The sequence below is a fragment of the Coptis chinensis genome, chromosome 3, assembly GCF_015680905.1.
Source record: "Coptis chinensis isolate HL-2020 chromosome 3, ASM1568090v1, whole genome shotgun sequence".
Taxonomy (NCBI): Eukaryota; Viridiplantae; Streptophyta; class Magnoliopsida; order Ranunculales; family Ranunculaceae; genus Coptis; species Coptis chinensis.
This window is the reverse complement of record NC_141458.1, coordinates 28,169,983-28,195,859: the sequence shown is the minus strand read 5'-3', so window position 1 is coordinate 28,195,859 and position 25,877 is coordinate 28,169,983. Positions and strand designations below refer to the sequence as shown.

Sequence of the window (25,877 nt, the reverse complement as noted above, 5' to 3'; positions counted from 1 at the left end):
CCCCGATTAGTTACTATTTTTAATTCAGATTTTCAAGGTTTTGTAGAATTTGAGTTTAATTAGCATTTTAGGTCTTTTAGGCTATTACTATTTTTTGGATTATTTTAATTATGAATTTCAGTTTCTATTTTGATTAGAATTGGTTTTAGGTTAGATTTCTATTTTGAAAATTGTGTTAGATTATAAAATGAGGTGTAGGCCTTAGGCCAAGTTAGAGTTGATGAATACTAAAAGTTTGTGTGTGTTTAGAGAAAGGTTTCTATGTTTGAGAATCAGGTCTCAAAGTCGATCTTTGTACTTACGTGTGCATCGGATGAAAGAGTCACCTATAAGCTGTCCCATCCAACATGAACTGTTATCCTAAAAATCCAAAATCCTCTTACCAAACGAAAAGTTGGCTGTATTATAATATTAGAGAAAAGAGTTGTGTCATGATTTTGACCACTCATTGAACCGATGATTTTCTGCCTCTCATCCTCTCGTCAATTGTATGGTAGCTTGAAACCTTGAGTTGGATCCAAACACCATTCTGGAAATTTAATGAGCAATTTAGAACTGAATTTGTTTTCCTCTCTTGTTGAATGAATCAGAAAGTTGAAGAGCGTTTATGTTCCACGCCGGATGGAAAGCGAATGGTCCACCTATTGGAAGGGTGGGTAATAAATTGTTATTGCTAATCTGTCTTACAAGTTACAAGATTCTCATGTCCTTGTTTTTCCTAAGAACGTTGTTTTATGATCTATTGTTAATTGATATAATCCCGATGATTCACGATCATGAAGGAAAGTGTCGTGTTGGTCACACCAAATGGCCAAATATTGTAATGCTCGGACCTTAGACTTCGAGGAATATACTTGTGTAAAGGAAGGTATTGATTGGCTTACATATTTTCTTGTGGAGATTACATTTGGATCATGAATATATAGCATAGAGGATGAATGATTACTTTAAGTGTGAGCTAAGGTCAAGACCATGTGGAATTCCATCCTCAGACTTTAATGTTTGCCACGACACTATTTCATTACCAGAGTATGAATTATTTTCACACTATTTCATTACCTACACACTATTCTTTGTACCATACCGCTGATGTTATGGCAATTATTTTATATGGTTGTGTAAGTTCTTCCTCCATGTCCTGGGGTAGCCAAGCAAGAGAATTGTACTGGAAATTACAGACTTGTCAGAGGGCCTGAGAGACTCAGAGAAAACATCAAGAAGAACATGGCAGAGCTCTTTAACTTTGGTTGATCTAGGCCGGAGGCAGACCTACGTCAATATCTTTTTTGATTCGTGCTCTTCCATGTTATATTGATCATTGAACTGAATGATAGTCTTTGGATTTATTTTTACATTCATTTTGTTTAATGCCTTAGAACTCGTGATTGTGGGTACCGAAAGTCCAAACATAAGGAGTGTTTATCTTTCTTCAATTCTCCGTGAGCCCATACAAAAAAATCTTTATCAATGTTAGCCTATCTAACAAATCACGTAACCCATTTTGATTAATCGGTATTGATTGCCGTCAATGAGTTGTTTGGATCGAGGAGAAGGAAGGGGTTAGAAAAGGCCTCCATTTTCATGATGATGACGGAATGGACTCCGAGAGCCGAATCTCAAGGCAAAGGTAGCCTGCAGAGTCGGTAAGAGCAAAGAAATCTTTGAGGACCGAAGTTCAGACCCTAAAGGATGCCCTTGCAAAATTAGAAGCGAAAAAGGAGAAGAAGGGCGATTGTGGGCTTAACAGTTCGATCCATTGGACTCTTAGCGGGAGGAGATGATGGCCACTTGGGTAATGATCTAGTTCTTGTCCATTTTCCTTGCTTTGCTTCCTTTCCGTTTCTTTCCCGATGGAGTGTAATAAGGCCCTGTAAGCTTCTTGTTTTCACTTGCTAGTCTTAGATTGAACCATTCTCATTGCCTCTATCCCTATGAGTGAGTCATCCTTTCTTCTAATGCTTCCGATTGGAAATTCCTTACTCTATCTCTTCTAGTATCGGTCAGATTTCACTAAAAAAGAGTTCTTGTCTCCGGTTAGGTTTTTTTTCCTTCTTACGGTTAGTTCATCTTTGATATGTCCTTGAGTCCAATGAGGCTAAAAAGTTAGAAGTCTTAGACTCCAAGAGCAAGTGGTCTAACCCGAACTACTAGTAACGAGATTTGCACTCGCAATAATGAAGTAAGGGGAATGGAACTCTTGTTTGAGAACTTTAGCTACGGACTTAGGTTAGCTAGCTCGGCTTCTCCTATGGCTATTTGGATTAAGGAAGTAGGGTAATGCACAGAAAAAAAGAGGCCTAATCTAATAATGGTGAGTCGAATCGGTGGCAGCCGTTCCAAGGCTTTTATGCCACCTAAAGGCCTAAGATAGGAGAATGAGGTTCATGTTTAAGTATCCTCCGGTTTTTGCCTATATTCTTTGCTTTAGCGATTGAGTTCCCTTTTTTCGAAAGTGGTAGCACCTATACCTTTTAGTGCTTGGCTAGTTAGTACATATCAGATATATCCTACAATGGGTGTATGCGTTATTTGGGGGCTTAACCAATATGATTCTCTGTCATATATAGTTGATTGTATCTCTTTCATTTAGTAGTTATTGATTTAGTGTGCTAACACATTGTTTGTGTATTTTTTTAATACTGTGTAGAAGTTGTTATATGATTATATTTTTAGTTTACTTATTAAACAAACTAACACATTCTTCTTCATATTGTTTTTTAGGTTATAAGTGAGATAGCACGGTAGCTCAATTAAGTTTGTTTGAGATGGATCGGTTGATTAGCAATTTGTTGGATGGGTTATGTAAATTACATTGTTGTTGGATTATGAGACTTGATTTTGAATCAAGTGCTTAAGTTATTTAATTTTTTTCTTCGTGAATAAATCATGTAATATGAACAAGTTCTTGGAATGATTTATGTTAGTAATAAAAGTATGATTATTGTTTCCGTAATGGACTCTAGCTGTCAAGTGTCTGAATGTATTGGTGGTGTCGGAATGTATTGGTTTATAGGAATTTTCAGATTTACAGGAAAAAAAAAGAAAAAAAGAAAAAAGAGGAGTTATGACGGCTTCCAAAGAACTGTCGTGTGGCATACCAATTCTTGACAGTTTTTAGTGTTAATTTCTTGACGCTTTTGTTTCTCAGGATGACACTTAAATAAAAACAGTCATAAATGAAGGTTTATTTTTTGACACTTTTTCTAATAAATTATGACGGTTAAGTAAAACATGTCATGCAAAAGGATCCAGTTATGACGCGTTTATAAATGAGTTTTGTCATATTAAATTCGAGCTTTGATGTCGGCTTCTCTAGAACCGTCATCAAAATTATGACGCTTTTGGTTAACTTTTATGACCGGGCTCTATAATGACGGTAGTTTTTAATGAAAAATGTCATTAAACTGTTTTCATGACGGCTAAAAGCCGTCATCACAAGTCATTTTTAGTAGTGTATATAATAATAACAAAACGTGGTAAATATGTTTTAACGGATACCACGGTTTTTCAAAGAACCGTGGTTTGTATGCCCCCATTATATATCACGATTGTCAATGAACCGTGGCATATAAGCTATTGAAACCGTGGTTTATATTAGTGTATGTGTTATAATACCGTGGTATATAGTTATACTAAACACTACGGTTTATGCCAAACCGTAGTATATATATATATATATATATATATATATATATATATATATATATATATATATATATATAATGCTAGCAACAGTCTTCCACTTAAAAACCGAACCTGCATAACAAAATTTACACAGCCTGCCTACATACAACATTTCCATCTTCCCAACAAATTTCAAAATGCATAATAAACTATCAAACATTGCAAAAAAAGATAATAATAATAAAAAAAAAACTTCCATTAATTTTTTGAGTGCACTAAGAAAACAAACTTCAAATTCCTTTTCATAAATTAAAAAAGTAAGACTCATAAATTAAACTGGAAGGGTCCGAACATAGCTAAAACTCATCCTCATTCGCTTTCGACTGAAACAGTCCATTTTCCTAGATGAACTAAATAATATCGAGTCGAACACCGTCAAGTTCATCTTGCGTGTATGTCTCTTTCAGTTCTAAATTTATTATCTGGATGAGTCAAAACATAACACTAACAGATTGATTGACAACATCTTTCTCAGTCTTACACCTGCAGAGTGGAATGCATTAAACAATCAGCTACTACCTAATTCTAAATTGTAATTGTAATCTAGAGGGAACTGGGAAGGAACCAAAAAAGATTTAGGAATAAATATTTCAAAAGAACACAAACTTAGAAAGCAAAAACATACCAAACTATGGCTCGGTCGAGGCACAATCACGAACATGATTTGATATTGATGGTAAATCCAGAGGTTGATACTGAACCAGAAGTTTAGCTTGACTTTGATTGGAAAAGTAAAGATTTCTTCGGAAAATCTCAATGTATTTTTTTCAGTCAACAGTATTTTTACGCCACCATAACTTCATCCGCCATATTCATGGCGAGTTTATCATGATGGAGAAGTATATATTTTCACCACGTGGCATGAAATTTGTGTACGCTTATTGGAGCATTTTAAGAAAACTTAGAAACAGGGGTTTTCCTTTTTCAGAAAACACAGAGCGCAAAAAGACCATAAGTTTTGTCCTCGGCTTACCAAACGCAGCCTTACATATCATATATAAGTTAGTAGAGATTCGTCTATGAGTTTGAGAGAACAACACGTAACATTCAACTTTGCTAGAGGCGACATTTTTCCCTTGACAAAACCTCGGATAATCATGGAGTCATGGAGAGATGACAAAGTAACTTAGTTGTAGAGACCCAGAGGACAAATAGAGAAGAACGAACACATACCTATTGCACTGCGACCGTGATGCATAGTTGTGGTTGCTGCAGTTTGTGCACATCCAATCTCCATCACGCCATTACTTTGCTCTAACACAGAGAAAAGATGCATCACAAAATCAAAATTTTGAAATATACATGCCTAGACACAGATTTAGAAATTAAATGTAAAATACCTATCACACTTCTTCTATACACAATACAATTGTGTAAAACTTTAACAAATTGGGAAGGCTGCATAATGGAAATTGTTTCATGCACTGCAACACTGGAGCCTAGGTAATTCAAATGATTGAACGATTATTTTTGAGCCGGTTCTGCACATGTAAATAATCAAGCAAGAGATTTAGCTATCGAGAATGTGGTAAGACTATTGATTATTGACAACATTTAGATCCTCTACAGACTAACTTCTCGGGACTCGTGTGTGTTTATTCCTTCACATTTGATTGATTTTCTTCTCCTTAATTATGGTGTTGTTTGTGGAACTGTGGTGTTGATAATTGGTAATTCAAGTTAACATAAAGCCAAAAAGTTTCATTGGCGGAGTTTAGAGCAGTGAGCTAGCGACTCCTTTACAGTACTAAAAGGTGAGAAGTTCTCATATAAGCAAGTGACAAACTAACAACAATTTCAAATAACCTAAGCCCACCTTTCCGACGAAAGAGAACCATCCGAAAATATAGCATTTATCCCTAAAACATAAACCAGTACATATAGTAGCCTTCCAGATGGCTTATTTGGGCGATTGAAGTTCATGATTGCTCCCAGAGAGCCTCACAGACTCACGAGTCATATCCATTCTACTAATGATGTCACCACCTTTTACTACAGCCATTGAATTTGAATAAACTTAATGCAATTAGATATAAAAGCAGTAAGATAGATGAGCATAACTTTCTGTGGCTCCCACAAACTTAAAAGTTAAAGTATTGATCGAGTTAAAATCTTTATAATTACTCTTTGGATAGCATGTCCAATAAATTGGTCCCAGAAAATAAAAAGTGAAAAAAGAGATTCCTAGATGTTTGTTTCTTTTACTGTGTTGATTGGTAAAAAATGAGTGAAAAGCCAAAAACAAGGAAACGAGAAAACCGATATTACCCTTTTCCAAGAAGTGTAGGCACCGGTGTGAGCTGTGGTAACTGCACTTGACCTTGTGAGTTCCAAGGTGTTATGGAGCTTCCATTCTTGGTATGGGTAAGGTCCAGATGTCGATCATTGCCGGGGCCTTAATATGCTCATAGCCCGGTATGAAGGTCGTGATTTGTTTATACTTCCGTAAATAAAGTATGCAAGAGAAACAATATAATTCCACAATATATAGTTTAACGTGCATTGGTAAATGATTATCTTGTACACTACATACCGAAAAATGATTGTTTATATCTCCCGCATTCAACCTCTTGTTTTCCCATTCACCACAAAATTCCTCCGATGCTAATCGCTTTGTCCCATGACCTTTACAACATGAAAAAACAATATAAATAAATTCCATGAGAGAATTGTATATTGGAAGTATAGTGGTTTTAGCTCGGTATCTACACAACAGTTTTGTGATATAAAACTAGAAATATCATTAAAACAAACATAAGAGACGAAAAAAATGGGATGTATTGCACTTACTTGGAAACATTCCCGGACACCGTGTGTTCACCATGGAAGAGGTTGTACCTGACGGTAAAGAAGCATTGCATTTTTTACACTGGCCAAAATAACAAGATGGTATAAGAAAATATAAATCTGAAGAGAGCACCTTGTGGAATTTGGTACAACTTGGAATAAGATGAACAAGTGTTGTTTAGAATTCTAATACGTTTATGTGGAAAATATTACCTCTCCACGAGAGGAATAGTTGTGGAAACCACAATTGCATATCCAATCGCCAGTGCGCCATCCGCTAGGAATCGCAAGCGAATTAGTATTGTTTATATGAGAAAATCCTGAACTACTGCTTCCACCACCTAACGGCCAGGTAGCACCAGTTTGAAGTCCATACCAATCAGCACCTCCAAGCGACCAAGTAGAATTCAATGGAAGCTGTGCTATCGAGTCGGAGACAAGCTTAATGGAATACCTAAGGCTCCAAAATCCTTCCATGGGTATTTCCTGCAAGAAGATGTCGAAGGGCGAGTTCTTACGCCCACGAAGGTGAAGCCAAGTTCAGTCTTGATACCTATTGATTGGGCATTTAAGTTCAATGAAAATCGGCCCAAAGGTGCTCCACGCGCGCCAAAAAGCAAAGAACAACTCGATCACATCAAGAGTCTTGACGACGGAGTAGTACGGCTGACTCTCGGAAGCGAATACGGATGAAGACCAAGGAAGAATGGTCTACCCACTCCGATCTATCTCTATGATAACTTCGAGTCCAGCTGTAGATGAGAAAAAGGAGCTACAAAGGAAAATGCCAAAGATTCCCAAGACTTGAAGAGAGAGTGGATGTAGAACACTATCGTATCTCAACGATCCTCGAAGACAACGGTGGCTCACAGATTACAATGAAGAACGAGGATACCGATCCGGAACAAATGGATTGAAGAACGAAAGGCTCCAAGCAACTGTTCTTGGATTATTTCTATGGCAAGAGAATCTATACTATATGGAAGACTATGAGAAAAAAGACTATCACGAGATCTCCTCGGCGTTTCCTCCGCTTCGAGCCAATCTACTATGAAGGGGAACAAAGATACGATCGCTGCTCCTCTAATGTCTACTCAGGCTGATCTCCGTGGGCGATCCAATTTCTACAAGCAATTGAATTGGACCAACATAGCCAAAAAGGCTATAAACCATCATATTGGTGCGACACTTAATGACGATTTGAGTCAAGATACGAAACAGTCCATGAAGAGCTGCAACGAAAGAAAGAAACAATAAAAGAAGATTTGCATTGTAGCGGATCAAAGCGTGTTGAAGAAGAGATCTGCGATGAAGTCGCGCCAAGTAGCGCGATCGTTAAAGAAAGCCTTTGGCGAGTTAAAGCTTCATAAATAGCCCAGTGAACCCTCCGGAGATTATGAAAGTAGAGAGGTAGTGAAGAATAGTGCCAAGACGTCCAAAGTCAAGGAGGAGACAAATTTTTCCAGCCCAGAAGAAGCGCATCTGTCTTTGGAGTTCAGATTGTAACGGGTATCCCGTACTCCTCCACGACAGTTAGTGCGATCGACTCTGTAGGAGCACAAAGACAATGAAGAAGAAGGGGCGAGATGAGATTGAGCCTGATCGACTTATTAGCACAATGAAGACATGTGAATTCTTGTCCGAAGAAGAATCGATGTCACGAAGATCGTCGACAAGTAGTAATGAAGATTATCGGCATATCGGCATGGCAAAGAAGTACTTGAAAGACCGCCGCCCGATCGATCTTGCATTTGGAGATCCAATCAAGGCTCATGATGGATTTAATGATAAGTCTATCTATCCCTGGAGCATTGATGGCCTTCATCCCGAACAGATTAACGGGATGTTAGGCATGATGATCGCGACCTCAAATGCCTATCTTCACGGGAAGAATGAAGCTGAACCGCATATCGACTTATCACCGAAGGATTTGTCGGTGCGATGAGAAACGGGTGGGATCATCTACCAAAGGAAGCCAAGGCGGAGATTGAAGCTTCGTAAGGATTGATCTATCTCCCGGTCAACCTTTCGAGACTTCGGGGGACGGCTAATCCCGAATCCGGTAGATATAATTTACTCGCTACAATTCGGACACAACTCGCGGTCCACTAGAAAGTGATGAGAAGAAGCATCGTGCAGCCCCGATGAGCCTAAGGATCAAAAGCCTTGATGAGTATAAGTGGTACAAAGACGCGTTTTCCTAGAACGCCGCGTCTTCTACATGCCCGACCGCAACCGAAAGCGATCCGGAAGGAGAAGTTTATCGCAGGATTGCCGAATGGCCTAGGAGATTTGGTCGAAGCGCGGGCTAAAAGAAGATGATCTTGACCTAACGACATTTGGTGAGCTCTTTGCGGCGATAGATCGACTCTCGATAGAAGCGTTACCGCGAGAAGAAGGTAGAGAATGCCGAGAAGAAAGCTCTTTCTTCGGAAAGAACATCTGTTGGCGTTCGGTATTGAGCCGAAAAGGAATGTAAGCCTTCGAAGAGCTATCGACATTCAAAGTATCGTCGGAAGCGGTATAAAGAGCAACACGAAAGTGGTCTAGTGAGAAAGAAAAAGTTCGAGAAGCATAGCAGCCGTCGCCCAAGCAAGGGTGGCAAGGAAAGGCGTTGTTACAAGTGCAACAAGATTGGTCACTACGCCAAGGATTGCAAAGCAAAGCGTGTAGGTGCTTCTGTACAAGACCGGAAAGATACTAGTCGGACAAGCGATGGCGGGCAAGTCAGAGGCAACCGTCTTCGATGGTTCGATTCCTCATCATCCGAATCATCCAAGGTCGATAGAAGGAGAGGTAGGTTTGTCGGTTTAGCCCCGTTTTAAAGTAATGAGCCTCCCATTTTCGAAAAGATGAAAGGAATCTTCCCGTAATGGCGGAGGAGGAACCAACCATGATGAAACCTCTGTTCACTACTTAATAAAAGGTTCGGTTATCATATATGAGAAATCAAAACTCAAATTAAGATCGGGAAAAAAAAAATTCGGGGTGTGAGCCATAGAACGGGGACTCTCGGGCGGGGGATTGCTACCATACTTAGTAGGACGTGAGGCTTCAACAAAGCAGCAAGTGGTCATGGTTAATGAGCCATAAGCCAAGGTGACGATAAACGGTAGTTGCAGGTGGTGACTCTGAAGTGCGAGATGCAACACCCCATGTGCACACCCATAGACACCATGTATGCAACACCCAAAGAGAGAGAGAGAGTTAGGAAGAGGAGGGGGAGGGGGATTAATTGGAAGACTCTAATCAAACATTGCATGTCATAATGTAGTGTTAGGTTATCTCTCTTTTTAAAACTAACATGCTAAATGTTGACCCTCAACAAGTAAGGTTAATAATACAGACAAGTGTTAATAAGTGGACATATTGAACAAGTATCATGACCACAATTGTTTGGAGTGAAAAGATGAGATCAGTGTTAATAATGACTAACCTTCTCTATCCGATCCTGAGATAATTTCAGTTCCACATTTTACGACTTCTTTATCTTCTTTCTCAACACAGGTTCTGTCAACAAGTAATGCAGTTGAGCTTTAGAAGCAAATGCAACAAATAAATAAGTAAAAAAAAAAAAAACATTTCAAATTAACCTTGAGAAAGAAAAACATACCTCAAATTTTAAAACACTCTTACACATAAGGTGTGCCTCGCATATCTGAGATGTATGCAAAGTAATAAGGTCTGGACATTAGAGAATGCGCAGAAGCCAAATTACGAGTAAGTAACAAGACCTGAGCTGATGGAGTTTTGGGTAGCAGACTCAAGTTTCTGAGCTGATGGAGTTTCAGCTTGACATAATGTTTGGCCTCCAACATGCAAAGAATGCTACATTACGAAATCAATGAAAAAAATAAAAATAAGAGAATCAATACACTCAAAGCAGGAAAAAGGCTGACCTGATGCCAAACTGTGTGACAAATATTGAAGTGAATAATATTTTGGAAGAGTGAAGACTTGAAGGATGACAAATTTGGATTGGGGGTTTCACAGTTCACACTAACAGATTAATGGATATTAATTAAGTGAAGACTTGTGTAAATCTGACTTAATTTTGATTCCTTATAGGGGTACACACTATAGCCAGTACATCTATTGACAATAGTGATCAGTAAATCTGAATAGCAACATATATAGAATGGTGGGTCTACTTGAACTGAAAACAGAATACCAAAAACCACATGTGAGCATTTGATCAAATATTTAATACACATAAACCCATTAGCTACAAAGGAGTATAGATAAAAATCAGAGAACAATGTATCAAAATACCCTTCCACTTAAAACACATACACACCCAATTATAATTGTATATTACATTTGATTATACTCAACTCAGGAACTATTGTTTGAATGGCCCAAATAGTATAACAATTTGTAATCGTGCCTGTTGCTAAAGGAGTAAACTTTGTGCAGCAAATCAACAAGAAATAGGAAATTACCTTCTAAATATGTTTTCCTCGCAGTATTTCTCGTGTCTTTCTTCTGAATAGTCGTCTTCAATTCGAGTTTGAATGTTTTGAAAGAAGAAGTTACAAAAAATGAGAAAACAAAGAGGAGAGGATCGATAAGAAGATATGTGAAGATGGATGGGAGATCCAGGAACAGAACAAATGAAGGAGATGAAATTAAACTGTAAGACGTATCGGGACATCGGGTTGATTATTCTTCAACATCTAGCTCTGATGAAGAGCATGAGTTCAATTACCACCGAAATTTGAAGCCCCACCCCGATATTCAAAGCTCAAATCACAATCGACTTTGATAGATACTGATAATTCAAACCCGTAATAGTAGGAAAGAGGGAGAGCTTTTTTTAACGAAGTGGAAGTGAAGATAGAGAAGAGAAAGCTTTGTCTTTTGAGTTTTGAATGAAGAAGATGAGAACTGTGAGAGAGTGGTCCGTTTAGACTTTAGATAAAGAAACCCGATTTTCACGGCCTACTCTATTTTTTTGGCAAAATAACTTCACTACCCTTTGTAACAATGATGAGAAAATGAGAAATACCACCACTAGTAATTTCTGGTCTATACAAACAAAGACAAATTGTGGCCTGGTCACTATGCACGCTCTTTAGAAAAATAACATTTGTGACTATTTCAAAACGACGCCATCAAAAAAACATTTTAAAACAGTCACAAAAAATCCTTTTCTCGCTATTTGTGGCGGTTTCAAACATAACAGATCACAAAATAACATTTTAAAACAAATCACAAAAGCCCTTTTTGTACTAGTGAACGGTTGCAAAATGATCCGAATCGTAGTTTCTGTTTGTGCATCTCTCTCTCTCTCTCTCTCTCTCTCTCTCTCTCTCTCTCTCTCTCTCTCTCTCTCTCTCACAATTTGAGCGAGAGAGGAAGACCACGGCATTATGTAGTGACGGTGGGTTTTCTCACCACAAGCGGGAATCCTAAGAGTCGTAGAACTGTAGAAGTTGTGGGGAGAGACCGAGAGAATAGCGGGAATCCAATTTGAATGAGTTTCGTACTGTGTATTTTTTTTCGGCGTATTTGACTATTTGGCATAAAGTCATAAATCACGGTAGAAAGTGAAAAATTTATATACCATTGTTTATGTTTAAGGTAGTGGGGATGTGAAGTACTCTCATGCTGAAAAAAAAAAACTAACCATGGTATATGGCTCAACTTATCCCACGGTTTTCATGTAACTGTGGAATATACTAGTAAACCAATGACCAAAGAAATTTCCGCCGTGGTATATAAGTATTTCCCACGGTTTTTGGAAGAACCGTGGTATAAACGTTCTTATTGACCGTGGTATATGTGTCATTCTGTATTAACCACATGGCTTGCAACTAATGTACATTGATTTATGTCCAGATTCATTTCTTATCAAAGAAATAATTATCAGTTGAGAGTTATATTCAATCACGATTACTTAAGCTACAAGAATACTGGAGCTACAAGGAGTCTCCACTTTACCTATATAAATACCAAACTATTTTTAATATAGAACTACGTTCTTGAGACTTGATCCCATCAATAATTTGGGTACGTAGGCAACCGAAAGGTACAGTCTCATCATTCTCCCGATCACCATCATTTTTCTAATTACTTTTCTACGCTCTTAATCTCTTTCGTCAGCACTTAGTGTTTTGATAATATTTAGTCGAAACAGCTATCAATGTGGCATGTACTGAGCTACCCAGGTCATAATCTCTCATAGCATGCAAATCAGATACATAAGCATAATATCCCAGTCGTACTGTAGAATGACCATTGGGAAACAGAACATGCCCAATAAAAAACATAAAAAAAATCCATAAAATACACATCAGCACCCTTACTACCAGGTAGAACAGTCAAAGCTAACTCCGCTCGTGTATCAGGATCCAAGAGGGGTTCCTTATATGCAGTCTTAATATGAGATAGCTTAATACCAGAAGAATCATAAGCATCCGTATCCAAGTGAGGAAAACTCATAAGCATACTATCTATATTCTCATAATTTGTATGAAAAGGTATCGGTTGGCCTATACCGATACTTAACCCAGAAATCATAGTGAAGTCTAGTGGTGTGAACCCTAACTCCGCACAAGGGAAATGAAATGTATGAGTTCTACTCCACCATCTTTCTACTAAAGCTATGACCAATGCCCAATCAGCCTTCTCATAATCCATATCAACCAAAAGACCCAAAGGTGTATACAAAATACTATCTCTAATGTGTGCAAACTCATCCAAACTCTTGATAACCTTCCACCACTCTCTAACACCAAGTAAAGCCAATCTAACTCGGTAGTCAATAACATGCTGATATTATGAAAAAAAAATAATGCATATAAGATAAATAATTAATTGGTCCAACTCAACTAATTAATGCATAATATTCAAATTATTTAATTAAAACTAATTAATTACCTGAGTATTAACCATTGAACTCGACACGTGTTTTGTATTACGTGTAGAAGACACAACTTCCATATCAAGTGCTTCACCGGGTGCAAATTGCCAATCGAAGTCGTTCATCTGATATTCCAGTACATATGAATGTATATCAGTCGGCGCGACATCTTCGGGTTCTTCTCCCCCACCGTATTGTACTTCCTCGGATTCTTCTCCCCCATCGCCAATGTCGTCCGTGTGTTGCCAATCATCACTCTCGAAAGGTTCAAAATGATCCATATAAAATTTCAAGAGTTCAGGTAGATTTTTGTTTTTTTTTATACTAAGGAAAGGGTTTATAATTGAGAGAAGAGTTGAAAGTGATTGAACCGCACGGCTTTGGTCCTGTTTATATAGAAGTAACACGCGATGTTCAGAACACCACGCAGTTTTCTCAAAACCACGTGGACTTAGGCCTATCAGTTGGGCTTTAGTGGCACGGTTTTGGAAAAACTGCGTAAGCTATATAATGCAGTTTATCCAAAACCGCGTAATTTTATGTCAAAAATTTGATGTTGCTTCTAAAAATGGTTACTGTTTTTTTTGGTTTGGTGTTTTTTTGGTTCAAAATTTTGATATTTTTTTGGTTGCTCTCCTAAAGATGTTCTTATAATATAAAGTATATGTACTCAATGAAAACGTATAAAGAACATTGGGTCAAAGAGATTGTATATTATTAACATCTGATGATGATTACAAACACTAGCATTAGTGCACGTGCTCTGCACGTGGATGTTAAAAAAGACTTTCTAAAGGGAATGTGATCATATATAGTTCAGTATTTAAAACTTAAGAAGACCTTTTTTTTTATGATTACAAATGCTTTTGATTCCTGATAGGACTAATACTTACTTACACGTGTCCCATTAATGCATTTAATATGGAAATTGTAAAAAAGGGATTTACGAAAGCTAGGTAGAGTTAGTTAGATAAAAGCCCTCTGTATATGCACGTAACTTATACTAAACCACAGGTTATAAATGGAAAGTAAAAAATAAATTACAATGTTGTCCCCTTGTTCGCCAACGTTTTTAGTTTTGTCTCAACATGTAGTAAGGGTTTTTTTTATAAATTTTTATTTATTAGAAAATTGATCAGACAATTGGATTATCATATTTTGCAGTGTAATAAACAATTACATTCTAACACTACTTCAAAGCTGATTTTTTTTTTTTTTTTAACAAACATCTACTCGGTAAAAAAAAATGATGGAAGATCACTAAGATATTGGTGTAGCTCAATAAAACTAACTACACCATTTTTTTAATATGATTTTATGGTATTTCTAGATAACCCAAACAAACTGTTTAGCTATATGTGTTCAAATAGTATGTAATAATATATAGATATGGGTACTATCACTATCTTAAATAGTACCTTTGTATAACTCTGAACAACAATCCATTTACCCAATGCCGTCAGATGAGTCTCAAGTTTTCTTCCTACCACAATCCGTTTTCTAAAGGGAATGTGATTATATATAACGTTTATTATTTAAAAGTTAAGAAGATCTTTTTTTTTATGAGGATGCATTTTTTGGATTTACTGATAGTAGTAATAATTACTGACATGTGTTGCATTAATGTATTTAAAATGGAAATTGCGAACAGGTGTCTTACAAAAGAAGTAAGTATTTCAATAACAAAACATATTGGCTAAAAAATGTAATGACATGGTTTAATATCTTTACTGAATTTAAAACAGTGATATGTTAAACAGTAAACATACATTTGTTTAGGTCTAGACACCTAAAGCCACTTTCCATAAAAAGAGTAAAACACAAATAATTATCGTAACGATAAAACTTTTATTGCATCTCCAATCTCGTTTTCCTCAACATCAAATCATTTGGACATGGTTGTTACTTGTTGTTAAAGAAAAAAAAAATAACAAAAGTTAAATAAATTAATCATAATGCTTAGTTTGATGCCAATTCCAACAATTATGAAGTATAATGAAATAGTATCTTTAAAAAAAAAACGCATAATAGTATGTTGGAGTTATCCCTCACATGAGGAGAGAAACCGAGCCGACGAAACGGGACAATTCGCATCGCGACAAGGCGAGGAAGCGCCGCCAGCTCGATGAAGCGCGACTTCAAGCGCTCCGAGTTCCAATAACATAGGGCGACCAGCCAAAGTGAGTGCGCCAGCCAGCTCGACTTCCAGTCTTCAAATACGACTTCGGCCAGAGTGAGTAGCCCTGCGCCGGCCAGTCTATTTTTCGTGGGCTTGCTACAAAGATCCGCTAATTTGGTTTTGGAGATAAAACCAAAAATCAAGGTTTTGGAAAACCTAACCTAACGAGAACCAAACAAGTCGGAAGGATTGGAATCCGGACTAAAACAAAAAGAGAACCTTTACGGAGATACAACCCCAGAAAGAGATAAAGAGTGATCTAGTAAGGTGAGAGACCGAAGGAGAGATTGTAATCTTCCTTCCCATTTTATTAAGAACCGGCTCTTGTGGAAGTAGGCATCATTGGCGAACCACGGTAAATCTTTGTGTTGTGGTTTGTTGCTTTTACCGCTTTACATTATTATCCGTTGTTAATAGTTGTTTTAGCGAGTTGGGCATGTTAGTATAGGTAGTTTGTGATATTTGAGATTTATCCGAGTTGAAGTGTGTTCATACAAGTTATCCGTGTAGTGGGGAACCGATTGGTATTGGTGTAATCCCCAACAAGTGGTATCGAGCCTTGGTTCGAATAGCCTAGGGTGTTATCCGAATCTTTGTCGGGCGGTGTTTGACAAATTCACGAGAGAAAGATTTGAGGTTAAATAACTTGTAGAGATGGACCATTCCGTGAACACTTTCGTGATGATGAGTCCGAATAGGAAGAACTACACCATCCGGAAAGCCAAGATGGAAGACTTGCTTTTATCGCAAGGACTTGGCACTTCCCATTGAGAATGAGGGAGTAAAACCGAGAAAATCCGATGAGGCCGAGTGGAAAAAGCTTGACGAAAAAGCTATTGGGTACATTCGACAATGGATAGACGGCCGTGTCTTTCACCATGTGGCCCAAGAGACTACAAACTGATCATGGAAGAAACTTCGAAGACCTTTATGAGAGGAAGTCGGGTGGAAACAAAGTGCTAGTCGTTAAGAAGTTTGCGGAACCACGAAGTACCAAGAAGGTTCTTCAATGTCCGAGCATCTAAATGAAGTACGTATAATATCACCAATCGGATGCATTTGATGAAGATCAATTTGGGAGACGGTTGAGGCTTTGTTTCTATTAGGCTCTCTACCCGAAAAAGTTGGGAGACATTAGCGGTTTCTCATGGGAGCGCCAAGGATGGAATTGTTACCATGGAGATGGCTACCACGTCTTTGTTGAATGAGGAGACTAGAAGGAGTGCAAGAAGCGGCTCTTCTAACTTCGAGGGTCCTTTTCACGAGAAACGGGGAGAGGTCGAAGCGAAAACCATCTCGTTCTAGAGGTGATGATGTAAGTAAATCTAGGGGTGAAGCTAGAACTCCTAAAGGCGAGAGGCAATGTTACTATTGTGCCACCAAAGGCCACTTCAGATATGAGTGCAGAACACTGAAGAGGGATGAGAAGAATAACTGTGTACATGAAGACATGGTGCAGAGGAACGGAAACACAGGCAGAGATACTACCGCACTAGTCGATGACCTAGTGGGAATTGTGTCAGATTGTGGTGTGTCTTTCATCGAAAGTACCTCATGTCGATCTGAGTGGGTGATAGATACAGGAGCATCCTATCACGTCACACCGCACAGGGGATTCTTCACTACCTACAGTTGTGGTGAATATGGTGAAGTGAGGATAGGTAACAGTGGCGTCTCGAAGATTATAGGCATTGGAGATGTTCATGTAGAAACCAATGTCGGCTACACCTTGACACTCAAGGATGTAAGACATGTCCCTGACATACGGTTAAGCCTAATTTCGGCTGGGAAATTAGATGATGATGGCTTTGTAAACTCGTTTGGTAACGGGGTATGGAAACTGAGCAGAGGTTCCATTGTAGCAGCCCACAGGAAAGAAAACTTGCTCTCTTTACAAAACACAGGCTAGTTTGTGTAAGCGAAGCGAATCTGGCGTAGAAGAAGAAGCTTCAACTGAGGCACCTGAGACGTGTCACATGGGCATAAAAGGGATGGAAGTTCTTGCTAAGCAAAAGGCCATGCCAGACATTAAAGGTACACATTTAAGTACATGTACTCATTGTTTGGTAGGAAAGCAACACAGGGTGTCTTTCCAAAGATTCCCGTCTCACAGAAAGGACACTGTCCTTGAACTAGTGCACACAGACTTATGTGGTCCTATGAGAGTGAAGTCCCACCGGGAGCCGTGCATTCTTTGACATTCATTGATGATGCGTCAAGAAAGATATGGGTCTATAGTCTGAAGACCAAGGATGAAGTACTTGGCGTGTTTGAGAAATTCCACAGCATGGTGGAAAGAGAGACTGGGAAGTTGTTGAAGTGTATTCGCTCAGATAATGGGGTGAGTACATTGGGCCATTTGAAGAGTATTGCCGTGAGTCATGGGATTAAATCATGAGCGCATCGTTCCCAAGACACCGCAAAGAATGGAATAGCGAGAGAGAATGAACCGCACCATTGTAGAGAGGATAAGATGCATGCTATCTCACTCTAAGCTACCTAGAAGCTCTTGGGTAGAAGCAATGCGTCTGGTAGTGCATGTGATCAACTTGTCACCGAAAGAAAGCCTCTGAATAGTGATTATCCGAGAGAGTATGGTCGGCGAGATGTTGATTATGGATACTTGAGGTATTTGGGTGCGGGGCATTTGTGCATATTCCGAAGGATGAGAGATTCAAGCTTGATGACAAAGCCAAGCGGTGCATTTTTCCGGGTTATGGAGATGAAAAGTTTGGTTACAAACTCTATGATCCGATTAACAAGAAGGTAATCCAAGTCGAGATGTTGTGTTCTGGAAGACCAAACCATAGCAGACTTTGAGGAGGGTGAAGCTACAAGCTTTCACCAATGATCTTGTTGATTCAAAACCGGAAGTTCCTACGCGTGGAACGTCGCGTAAGGCATTGAGAATGCAGAGAACCATGAGTTTGAAGCTCATGATGAGAATCCTATTGCTCATGATGGGATAGAACCTATTGGTATAGAAGATGCAGATGAGATGCATGAACCACCACCAGAGCAAGCAGAAGTGTATCCTCCTGAGGCACCAGCAGATGGGGCAAGGAGGTCTGACAGAGAGAGACTAGCTTCAACCAGGTATCCACCACATACGTACGTGCTACTATCGGATGGTGGAGAACCTATGTACTATCAAGAGGCACTTGAAGGTACAGACAAAGAAAAGTGGTTGAAGGCCATGCATGACGAGATGGATTCTTTGCATAAGAATCACACTTATGAGTTAGTTGAGAAACCCACAGGGAGAAAAGTTCTCAAGAATAAGTGGATATACAAAGTCAAGCATGAGGAGAACAATCCTCACCCAAGGCACAAAGCTCGCCTTGTTGTGAAGGGATTCGGTCAAAGGAAAGGGATTGACTTTGATGAGATTTTCTCTCTCAGAGTGAAGATGACTTCTATCCGGGTGGTATTGGGTATGGCCGCAAGTATGAACCTAGAGGTTGAGCAGCTAGATGTTAAGACAGCTTTTCTTCATGGAGACCTTGAAGAAGATGTCTACATGGACCAACCAGAGGGGTTTGAGGTCAAAGGCAAGGAGCACCTAGTATGCAAGCTGATAAAGAGCTTGTATGGGTTGAAGCAAGCACCGAGAGACAAAGTGGTACATAAAGTTTGACTCCTTTATGGTGAAGCAAGGATACAAGAAGTCCGCTTCCGATCATTGTCGCGCTTGTTCGAGATTTCGGATGGAGATTTCATTGTGCTATTCTTTGTATGTGGATGATATGTTGATAGTTGGCCCAAACATCAACAAGATATCCAAGCTGAAGAAAGACTTGAGTAAGTCCTTTGAGATGAAGGATTTGGGTCAAGCAAAGCAGATACTTGGGATCGCGGATCACTTCGTGACGAAAAGAGTGGAAAGTTGTGGCTTTCTCAAGAAAGCTACATTGAGAAAGGTGTTGAAGAGATTCAACATGGATCAAAAGCCGCCCGATCCGGTTGTCCGCTTGGTGGCCAGTTCCGCATGACCAAAGAGATGTGTCCTAAGGGTGAGCATGAGCGAGTCGATGGAAAAGATTCCTTATGCATCCGCGATGGGCGGTTTGATGTATGCCATGGTGTGTACTAGACCGGACATTGCTTTTCGCCCGTTGGGGTGGTAGGCAGATTTCACCAAAATCGGGTAAAGAGCATTGGGAAGGTGTTAAGTGGATATTGAGATATCTCAAAGGCACTTCCAAATCATGTTTGTGCTTTGGTGGAAGTAAGCCCTTACTTGAAGGCTACACCGATCTGGAACATGGCGGTGATGTTGACTTCGATGAAGTCCACCTCCGGTTATCCGGGTTACTTTTGCGGGGAGCGGTTTCTTGGCAATCTAAGTTGCAAAAGTGTGTTGCCCTCTCCACTACGAAGTTTTATATTGCAGCCACCGAGTGTTGCAAAAGAGTTGCTATGGATGAAGAGGTTCTTCGACGAACTAGGGCTAAAGCGTAAAAAGCAGTTTGTAGTTCTATGTGACGGTCGAGCGCCATCCACTTGAGCAAGAATCCGAAGTTTTCATTCTAGATCCAAGCACATACACGCGTTATCATTGGATTAGAGAAGTACTTTCGAAGACAAGCATTTGTGTATCGAGAAGATCCATACCGACAAGAACGGGTCGGATATGATGACCAAAGTCTTACCGAAGGTAAGTTTGATGTTTGTTGTGCTATTGCGGAATGGCGGCACACCCTCCCCGCTGATTTGGCAATTGCATGGAGGTAGCCCCCACCGCTCGTTCGGGGGAGATTGTTGAGTTATCCCTCACATGAGGAGAGAAAACCGAGCCGACAAACGGACAATTCGCATCGCGATAAGGCGCCCAGCGCTCGATAGAAGCGCGACTTCGCTTCGAGTTCCAAAGAATAACATAGGGGCGACCAGCTCAAAGTGAAGCGCCCAGCGCCAGCTTCAGTCTTCTTAGCGACTCGCCAGAGTGAAGCAGCGCCAGCCAGTCTATTTTTCGTGGGCTTGCTACAGTATCCGCGAATTTGGTTTTTGGAGATAAAACCAAAAATCAAGGTTTTGGAAAACCTAACCTAACAGAACCAAACAAGTCAGAAGGATTGGAATCCAGACTAAAACAAAGAGAGAACCTTTACAGAGATACAACCCTGTAAAGAGATAAGAGTGATCTAGTAAGGTGAGAGACTGAAAGGAGAGATTGTAATCTTCCTTCCCATTTTATTAAGAACTGGCTCTTGTGGAAGTAGGCATCATTGGCCGAACCACGGTAAATCTTTGTGTTGTGGTTTGTTGCTTTTACTGCTTTACATTATTATCTGTTGTTAATAGTTGTTTAGCGAGTTGGGCATGTTAGTATAGGTAGTTTGTGATATTTGAGATTTATCTGGAGTTGAAGTGTGTTCATACAAGTTATCTGTGTAGTGGGGGAACCGATTGGTATTGGTGTAATCCCCAACATAGTATTGTAAAGAATGTATAGAAAATCAAACTTAGTTAAATATATATTTAAAAATGATATATATTGTGTGGGAAAAATGGCTCAACATGGTAAAGATAACGACTGGGACAAATAAGTCATCTGATTTGTTATTGTTATAATAATTAGTATTATTATGGTTATTATGAAAATTCTTATTTTCTAACTTACAATGTTTGTTTGTTTTTTTTTTTTTTTTTGTAGCTTGATCTTTTAAATCAGTTAACGATTAAGTAAAAAAAAAATTCGAAGGTTATGATGATCTGAAATGGAAATCGTATGAAGAAGACAGTGTAATAGACGAATAATATATTTAAGGTAGAAACGGCATAAAATAAGTGAAATTTTTTTAAGAGAAGAATTACCTGAGGGGGGTCGGTGGTTGGAATCCATGAGATGCGAGAGGTATGAATATTGTGGTTGAGTCGTTTTCTTAAGAAATTAGAGAAGAAAGAGATAAGGTTAATATGTCAAAGTTAGTCTGTGAGTAGGAGAAAAAGGGGCCCATACTTTTTTGTGTAAGTCCGTTGGAAATTTTTAATATATCGTGGGCAAAATGAATTTAAATTTTTTAAAGGAAACACTTTAGATTAACGTGACTTACGTAAATCTGATGGGATGTTGGATAGTAAGGGTGGTCAACCTAATGTATGCTATATATCGACATAGTATAATAATATAATTGGATTGTTCATATTCAACTATATTTAATGTGACGTGTCAAAAATCTTCATTTTCATCCAATGGGCAAAAAAAAAATGTTTTTTTAAACAAATGTATTATAAAAGGCTACCCAAAACTTTTTATAGCAGTTATTTCTTTATATGGTTTTTTTGTGTTAAACTCTTTCTCTTAGGTTGATAAGTTTAACATAAATGGGTGGAGCTGCTTTTCGAACATTTGTAGCAACGAAGGTATTTTAGATAACTTAATTTAAAACTTCATTTGTACAACTCTTTTGTTATTAAATTAGGCACAAAGCTTAATTTAGCTAACAGCAGGAGTAAGTACATCAATAAAGACCACATCATGACATGAGTTAAATTATGACATTTGTTTTTTTTGGTTAATTTTTTTCTAGATTTGTCAACTTTGTGAGCAAGAAGGCCACACAGTTCAAATCTGTCCTTACCTTAATCGAAGATGCAGGGAAGCAAGCTGTAGAGGTATTATGTATTTGGTTAAGTGTTGGGATCGGTCAGGTAAAGTTGTTGAAATGTGGCTTAAATGTGACTGGGTTGGATGTTTTAGTAAGGAGATGCAATTTATTGCTTCAAACCAACCAATGTTGCCAAATGAAAAGAAAATCACCCATGTTGTCAATTGTGATGTTTGTGGTAATGAGTGCTGTTGTCAGATTGATTATACTATTTAAGTTTTTTTGCTTGTTAGGTGTTATGTTAGTGCTATATGTATTTTTTTAAGGGCAACGTAAACGTTTATTAAAAGTGTTTATTTGCTTCTGATATAATAATAGATATTACACACAATATGCAAAGACATAAATTCACACAACGAAAATGTGCCATAACTTCAATATTACACAACTGATACGAATCTTAGAGAAGACAGTTGAGGACCTTTAATTTGAAGCATAATTAGATTACGCTGGCCCAGGCGGATGATTATAACGGGGAGGATATGGAAGAAAAGTTGTGACAATAGTGTGAAGTTGTTCTATATGTTGGAGAATTTGTTGTTGAAGGTCTCCTTGGTGCTCGAAAATTTGTCTTTGACTCTCCAAAATTTGTGAGTGGTTTTCTAAGAACTGGGAGTAGCTTTCCAGAAATTGTTCCTGTTCTTCATCAAAGACTATAATACGTCGCTGTAAATCTGTTAATTGTTCATGCATAAATCCTTGACGTGCATACATTGCCTTGATACACCCGTGAAGAATATGGATCCCTTCAATGGGATCAACTGTGTTTTGCAGGGCATTTTCAGCGAAGTAATCTATTTGGATCGGAGGTGAGGGAGGGATTCTCTGACGGTTTGGAGTCATTGAGAAGTTAGGTTTATGATGAGGAGGACTAATGAGATTGGATGAGGAATATAATTATTATATGAATCAAAATATAAGCGTGCGTGCTTTATAGTGGCAACAAAATAATTAAATATTAAGACATAATTAAAAATGTGGGGACTCTGTAATAATTTTAAGTTTATATGTAGAAGCGTAGGTGGGCTCTAAAGAAAAAGTTGAAGTGTCAAGTAGGTAGAGAAGGTTACTTTCATAATCTAGTTTTAAGTCACGTCAAATGTGCAGAATAGATACTAATTTCTGCAGTAACTGTAAGTTATCTCAATCAAGCAATGTGCACATTTTTTTTTATTTAATTCTAATGTATGTATTTGCATGTTCTAGATTGAGGTAATAACTTGTAGATGTCTACCCATAAATAAAAAAATAACATTATAGAAAGCTTTAAAAACTTAATAGAACGACGCCACGTATTTTGCTTAAATTACAAAACAAATTTACAGATGGATAAAAAAGTTTGGCCACTATCGATTTGAGCAATTGGCTGTCAAAGCCGTAGAATCGAATAGTTAACAAAACTAACTCTGCAAACTTGACAATAAGGCAAAGGTTTTGCAGCCTTTGGAAGCCATCAACGTTAAGACAAAGCGCACGGCGGTTAGAAAATCTTGCTAAAAGCGTCATCATCGACAATGTTGGAACTATATATTATGTAGCGCCTCGGGCAAGAAGTTAATTAAAAAAAACAAAATGCAATTAAAAAAACAGAACTAACTGTAAGTGCATTCTTCGTTTTATGTAAATATAATGCATGTGACATGTATCAAGCAATTTGAGAGCACCATGAGTTACATGTTTGAAGACGAAAAAACAAATGCAAGGGTCTATTGACTGACCTTCTTTTTTTAAAGCAGGAACTGTTATAGAAGAAACGCTTGCAATAGTCTCATTGAGGTTGATTTCTTTGTTTTCATTTCTGCATCAAAACAAACACAACGTATTATACGTTATTGATACGTTATACAAAGATTAGCTTATTTTGAAGTAGTAAACAATCTATTATGAGAGTAAACTAACTTTAACTAAAGTGTACGACACGATATAAAATTTTAAGAAATGTTAAATTTTTTTTAAAAAAAAAAACCAAAGACCAAGTGAAGTTTAAAACTGTTATTGAATAAGGAGAAAAATGGTGTTTATAAAAAAAAAAACAATAAAACATAGAAGAAGGAGTTAAATCATGATAAGTTTGACAATACTAAAAGAAAATTTAAGTATAAAGGGTTTACATCAAGCTAAGTACAATTAAGACGGTTGTTAACATCCAATAATATATGATTTTCGAACGACTCAGTCGTAATTGTTTTCTTAATCGGTAAACTATAAAAAAAAAAAGAAACTTATGGAGTTAATGGTTAGGGTGGGATTTTTTTTTTGGAAAAAATTACATATCAAATAACTTTTTGATCGATTTGCAATATTTAGTCTTGAAAAGTTTTAAAAAAATATATACAACAAATAGACAAAATCAAAAAGTTTTCGTTTATTTTTTTGAGTAGTAGAGATCAACATAGTAGGTTAAATATTCATGTTGCAACTGCAATAAGAGGTGTAGGGGTAGGTGTTAGTGTTGCTTCACCTTTTGCTTTTGTTATTATATAGCCACACTTTGAAAACATTTATCTCAATGCCATTTTTCAAACAAAACTGGCTAATGGCAACAGCATAATTTTTTTTTGTTTTCCAAGCTAATCTGTTAGGAAACACGACCATCTGTTTCTGCTGAACTTCTGTAAATTTTGTTCTAAATCTCTTACTCTTGACACTCCTAGAACCACCACTGATGCAAACTTCTTTGCTCATATGATTACCAGGTTCATCTAACAATCGTTTTTTATCAACCTTACCCAGACTCGAGAACTTCTGCTGATGAAAATTCTGATGACACCCACAGGCGGCACATTTAAGTGATAAATCTCCATTGACAACAGTGGTACTAAGTGAAGGCATATGCATATATTGGCAACAACCATCATTAGCATATCCACCAATTGAAGCAGCATGGTTTTTTATACACTCTTTATAACTCACAACAGTATGCTTTGGATTTATGGAATTGTTTTTTTTTGTTGGACTCGGTTTTTGTTTGCATAAATGAAAGAACTTTAAACTTATCAAATCCTTCCTGCATCTTTTATAAAGGAAAAAAAAAAACTTGTTTTAGTACAGCGAAAAGCTCGTATGATAATGAAATGATATATGGCAAATTTTATAGTTTAGTCTGTATAGTATTTTAAAAGTTATCACATGTTCATACTTGTATGTCTCAATACATGTTTGATATTTTTCAAAAGTACAGTACAGTAGTACGTATGTTAGAATGAATTGTTATTGAGGGGCACATGCGTAATGTTTTCACTTATAATTAAAGTAGTTTTTTATTAACTATTTTGTAAACAGTGCTCCCTTTGCCAATGATGTAATCTTTGAGCCTATCACCATGACTTTTGTATGGTTTTTTTTTTTTTTTTTTAAATGTGGCAGACAACATTGGAATGCGGGTTTGAAAATGTGTCAGATGATAATTTAGCTAACAGAGGTGGGCCTTATATCATTAAATGTTTTGGTAGTTGGGCCTTATTCAAGATTCAAAGTTACTGTAGTTCGTTTATTGTACTCATTGGATTGAGTCACTTGATTTGTAAAGGCGAACTACTTAACTCAATCATAGGCGTTTTAGTATATAAAGTTGATTTGTAGATTTTTATTTAATTTATTTAAAACATTATGGTTTGCTTTGTCTTTTTTTTTTTTTTTAGTTTTAAAAAATATAGATTCTTTAAGAAACGTCCGAGTTTCCTTAGACATACATAAATTCGTTTCTTGTTCTTTAACAGTTTGTGATAGTTTTAATTTTTTTTAATTTTTT

General features: G+C 37.7%; 2 long non-coding RNA genes across 2 annotated transcripts; both read right to left on the bottom strand.

The window, feature by feature from the left end:
* Positions 1 to 4,043: 4,043 nt before the first annotated feature.
* LOC147508979 (uncharacterized) lies at positions 4,044 to 5,810 on the bottom strand. Its single transcript, XR_015216480.1, has 3 exons — positions 5,501 to 5,810; positions 4,858 to 4,938; positions 4,044 to 4,167 (listed from the first exon to the last, which is right to left on the bottom strand). It is a non-coding gene; the product is annotated as an uncharacterized LOC147508979 (long non-coding RNA).
* A 410-nt stretch (positions 5,811 to 6,220) lies between these two features.
* Positions 6,221 to 11,196, bottom strand: LOC147508978 (uncharacterized). The gene is made up of 4 exons (XR_015216479.1): positions 10,914 to 11,196; positions 10,085 to 10,299; positions 9,908 to 9,981; positions 6,221 to 6,309 (listed from the first exon to the last, which is right to left on the bottom strand). It is a non-coding gene; the product is annotated as an uncharacterized LOC147508978 (long non-coding RNA).
* Positions 11,197 to 25,877: the final 14,681 nt, after the last annotated feature.